Raw genomic sequence first — 5866 nt, forward strand, 5'->3', positions numbered from 1 at the left:
TATTAGAGCAGTAAAGGGTCTCTAAATTCAAAATAAATTAAAAATGCCCAAAGGCCAAAAAAACTCACTCAAAAATCACATATACCTAAAATAGACATAGGAAAAAAAAAAATAAATGCAAAGTAGAGTAGTACTGAATCTCGAAATAAAGAAAAATAAAATTTAATTTAAAATTAAAATAAAAATTAATTTAAAATTTTTTTAGTGTTTGAGTTTCTGATGAAATTTTTTTTTTAAATATTGATCGATACACCTAAGTAAGATATTCTTTCAGTATTTTTTTCATATTTTTGTCTCGAAGCTATTGAGGATGGCTTAAAATAAACGAAAAAATACGTTTTTCACTATAGATCCTATGTGAAACCACATAAGGGTTCAAATAAACCGTCAAAATTTCTTATTTAATATCCTATACAATATTTGCCATACAGCTAGTGATTTGGTTTGTGGGGACTTTTTACTCCCTTACCCGGTCAGGCCCTTTGACCAAAACATTATTTGGCGGAGAAATGCTCATGAGTGTTATATTAATGTTGATGCTGTAATTTATAAACTTTCTTTATAATGCGTTTGCTTCTAAAATTGCATGAGTAGACTGTGAATGTGGCCAAAACATATGTAAATTATGAGTAAATTATGAGTGAAACCCAGAAAATCTGTTACAGATATTACAGATATTACAGATATTTGTTTCTAAAAAGTCAGAAAAAATGTAGAAAGCATATTAATCACTTGGCAACCCTGGTGTGGACTGCATTTCCAGACCGCATTGATAGGATATTTAGTTATAGTTTTATAGTTACTAGAAGACATATTACTGAATGAAAGGGGGAAAATGTATATATCCCAGATAACTCATTCTAAAAAACAAAAAAAAATTGTCGACCATTTTTTTTCAACAATTATTTTCAAATCCTATACATAATCGAATCTCAAGAAAACAATTTTTTGATTAATGTATGAATGTCAATATATATATATATATATATATATATATATAACTCAACTTCCTATGTGAGGAAGTGGAGTTTTTTTAAAAAAGACTAACTAAACTAAGCTAAAGCTAAAAAGGAAAACGCGACTGTTCTCGTCGGCTCACTAATTTAATCTGAATCTTTATTCAATTTCTTTTTGGTACAATACGAGTTGGAAATCATTATTACTTGGAGAGATGTTGGCATAATTTGATGCCTCCGCGGTTGGTCTCTGCTGCGATCCGGTTCCGTTGTTTACAGTCACAGCACGTCTTATGCCGTGGGTATGGTTGCTGGTTTGATTATATGGGCCTGGCGATAACTTGTGGACCTGGCGATAACTTCTCCCTTTGGTAAGAATGAGACGTCCCGGCTCACTAAGGATGATTTAGCTTCTTCGGATGCTGTTATGGGATTTTCTGCTGGTTTTGGTAAACGATCTAAGAAAGATTCGTGTGGTTGAGGTTTTCCAAGAATTCTGATATTGATGCTTTTGGATTTTATTAAGTACAGCACGATCATTATTATAACTCCCAGGATACTGACAATAGATAAACTCATTGATGAGTAATGGTGAATTTTATAGCTTTCCACCAATGAATCAGTTAGAAGCTTGATTTCATTTTTCCGTTCATATTTTTCAAACGTACAATTTCCAGTAAATCCTCGTAATATTTTTGAGAAGCATTTATCATCGCTGTAGTTTAGGAGCATGTCTTCGTTACAAATGTTGTTCTGCTCGATCTGCTGACATTCTCTCGTGATGAAGTAAGTTCCTATCTCGCTCGTCATTGCTTTGTTTGCTGGTATGTTCAATATCTTGTTTCCAACTGGTAAGGTTTCTAGTATCAAATTACTATATGTTACATTTTGAAGAGAAGGTATCTTGACTACAAATATCAGTTCAAATGAATTAAAAAATGCAGATATTTCAAGGAAGTCGTAAGCTTGCTCTATATTTTTGATTTCTATGCCTTTTTCTTCTAATCTTTCTATTGAAAACAAAAGTTCTTCTGGGTGGAGGATATGTTTCGAGATAATGTTAAGTTTTGCTAAATGAATCGACTCTGCTATGTCCTTGAAATGTGAGATTAAGTTATCTAGTAACATGTTGATTTTCATTACATCTTTGATTATTTGTATTTGTTTTGCTGTGTTATCCATACGAGCCTGATTGAAATTTTTGACAATGATTTCTTGCTGTTTATTAATTTGTTTTATAATTGTATCTATTCTGTTATTCAATTGATAATTTATCTTGGCTTGTTTGTTATTTTCATTGATAAGTTGATTGCCTTTAATTCTTAGCTCCTCCAAATCTTTAATAATTTCATTGTAATCTTCGTTATCCAAGTTTCCGGTGATAAATTTTATTCCGCTTCCCACAAAATTCAATAATCCTCTTTTGGGTCGTGGTTTATTCTGAAGGCTATGATAAAGATAGTTAAGATTATTAAATTTTGAAAGGATAATTTCGTTCAATTCCGATGTATTGCAAATATTCTTTATTTCGACGATCATATTTTTTATCGTTATCAAAGTGGGGTGATAAATTTCGAAATCTATGATGTGGTAAATTTTGTGTTCCCCATCTTTGATGTAGTTTTTACCTGATGCTATTGCTAGCAGACCTGGATTGTGACTAAGTTCCATTATTTGTATGGTAGGTTGCCTGCCCATAGTTCCAGATACTAAAACGAGAAATAAGAGAGTTCGGACGGCGGTCCATATCCTAAAATAGAAAAATAGATTAGAGTTCATTTTATTACTTCCTTATTCTACGCATTTTTGCTTTATGTAGTTTCCTATTTTTATCGTCTTCATACGTTTGGTTCCTGTCTTCGACAACTTTAATAGGTTGAAACCATTCTTTAGTTTTTGCTTTAATACCCTGCCGTCTATTAAAAACTGTTTGATCGGCTTCAAGTAATGGTGGGTCTTCTCTAGATGCATTTTGTTGTTGATGTTGTTTCTGCTGTGTATCAGTAGCTCTAGCCTCTGCTTCTTTATAAATTTTGTCACGGTATTCCAAAAGCTGGGCTCTATCTAAAGGTCGTTCTTCTTCGCTTTTTATTCCGTAGAATATTTCGCGAGGTCTCATATTGGTAGAGCTGTGAATTGTATTATTGCACAAGCTACACGATATTTGAAACATTTCCTTATTGGTGACATTCTCATATTTGTCTTTATTGCATCTGAAAATTTCTTCTATTGTTGAATGGAATCGTTCTACCGTTCCATTTTGTTCACTGTAGTTGGTTGGTGTAAAATACTGTTGAATATGAAGTTTGTCTAGCATGTCCCGCATTTCAATGGATTTGAATGCTGGTTCATTATCAGATATTATCATTTTAGGTGTTCCGTATAATGAAATAAATTTGACAATAGCTTTTCTAATGTCTACTGTGGTTCTTGATTTAATAGGAAGTAGAAATCCAAATTTAGACAGTTTGTCTATAATTGATAAAAATAAATTAGGTTGGGATATTAACACATCAATGTGGATAATATCCAATGGTTGCTTTGGGATAGGGGTTTCGCCTAGAAGAATCTTATACGGTTTTCTCTCATACTTCATTCGATTGCAGGTATTACATAATATGATAAACTTCCTTATCTTAATTTTCATTTTTGGAAAATAGAATCTTCTTCTCATTACTGCCAGATTTTCTTGAATTCCACGATGTGCAATTTCGTGAGTTTCTTCAATTAAAGTATCTTGCTCTTCATCGGATCTCACGTCGATTAGTAAGCGTTGTGATATTCTAACCTTGAAAGTACGACATCTACTGAAATAATTTTTATAAACTATTTGAATTTGGTTTATGAGATTTTCTGGACATATCATGCAATTTGTGCGTCGAGGGTCCATATATTCTTTAAACATTTTAATTAGAAACGGTACGCCAAATATTACTTTGGTAATAGTCCGCCTGTAAACTCTGGGAAACACTTCTTCGAAAGTAGTACTTTCTTCACCAATTTTGAGTATAATTTGATTATGGAAATAATTTATGGGAGCCTCTGTGCATTGTATGAATTCTGAATCATCAGTATTCGCTGAATGCACGGTGATATCGTCGGAAGATGAATCAGTTTCATTAATGTTAAGTTCGTGGAAAACTCTGGACAATCCATCGGCTACCACATTCTGTTTGCCAGGTTTGTATTGGATGTCAAAATCAAATTCTGATAAACTTAACTGCCAATGAATGAGCCTTTGATTTGGTTCTTTGAGGTTTAGGCTGTAGGTGAGCGGTTTGTGATCAGTATAAAGTGTAAATCTGTTGCCATAAAGGTATGGTCTGAAATGTTTGCAACCCCAAACTATTGCTAATAGCTCCTTTTCTATGGTGGAGTAGTTCTCCTCGGATTTATTAAGGGTACGAGAGGCATAGGCAATTGGCCTATCTTTACCTATTGGCCCTTGCGAAAGTACGGCACCTATTGCGTGATTAGACGCGTCAGTGGTCAAAATAAAAGGTTTTGTGAAGTCTGGGTACTGAAGGATGTCACTACTGGTCAAAATGTTTTTGCATTTGTCAAATGCCTTTACGAAGTCTTCATTGTGAACTATTTTTTCACCTTTTCTCAAAGAGTTAGTCAAAGGTTTTGCAATTTTTGCAAAGTCCTTTATAAATTTTCTATAATAACCGAGTATTCCTAGAAATCCTCGAAGTTCTTTATCACTCTTAGGTAAAGGCCAATTTTGAATTGACTCGATTTTATCCGGGTTGGGTCTCACACCTTCGGATGTGACGACATGTCCCAGAAAGGCGACTTCTTTACTTAGAAATTCGCACTTATCCAGCTGAATTTTCATATTATATTTAGACAATGAATCCAAAATTTTCTTTAGATTGTCTAAATGTTCTTGCAAACTTGTAGAAAAAACGATGATATCATCCATATTGATGAAACATCGCAAACCAATATGCTCTCTAAGAATATTGTCCATCACTCTTTGAAATGTGGATGGCGCATTCTTGAGTCTAAATGGCATTCGTAAGAACTCATAGTGCCCATTTTCGACACTAAAAGCCGTCTTTGGAATGTCTGTTTTCTCGACTTCTATCTGGTGAAAACCAGACGCTAAATCAATAGTAGAAAAATAATTACATCTCCCAAGCTTATCGAGAATATCGGAAATGTTGGGGATTGGGTACCGATCGTTGATTGTTTTATCGTTCAGTTTACGATAGTCAATCACTAATCTCCATTTCTTTTTGCCAGAGGCGTCTAGCTTCTTGGGAACTATCCAAACTGGAGAGGTCCACGGGCTAACTGAGTGTCTTATAATACCCTGTTGTAACATCTGGGATATTTGTTTCTGCACTTCTTCTCGATGGCAAAAAGGGTACCTGTATGATTTGGCATAAATTGGTAAATCGTCTTTTGCTTGAATATTATGCTTAATAGCATTAGTGAATGATAAAGCTTCTCCTTCTAATAGAAAAACATCTTGGTTTTCCGCAATTATTTTCAGTAGCTTCGATTTTTCTTCTGAGTTGAGGTGATTCAATCTTAGTTGATCAAAAAGTCTTCGGTTTATTGGAACTGGAGTTGTTGAGCGAATTTGTGTTTCAAAATTATTCAATTCGAATTCAAAGGGTTTCTCAATGTTAATTTTAGTAGGTTCCTTTGAGTAATTAGTAATTGTCATGAAAGCACGATTGTTTACGGCGTTGTATATTCCAGAGTGAATAAATGTGGTATCGGAAATATTCATGTCAGTGTTCACGAAGAAATCTCCTTCACTGATTGTTACTGGAAGGCTCACTACTTTCGTTTCTTCAGGATTCAATTGTATTTCAGTAGCAAACGGATATTTTCTTTTCATTTTTATTTTCCCAGTAGGAAATTGTAACTCATTTGTATTTGTGAGAATGTCG

The sequence above is a fragment of the Toxorhynchites rutilus genome, chromosome 2 (assembly GCF_029784135.1).
Source record: "Toxorhynchites rutilus septentrionalis strain SRP chromosome 2, ASM2978413v1, whole genome shotgun sequence".
NCBI lineage: Eukaryota > Metazoa > Arthropoda > Insecta > Diptera > Culicidae > Toxorhynchites > Toxorhynchites rutilus.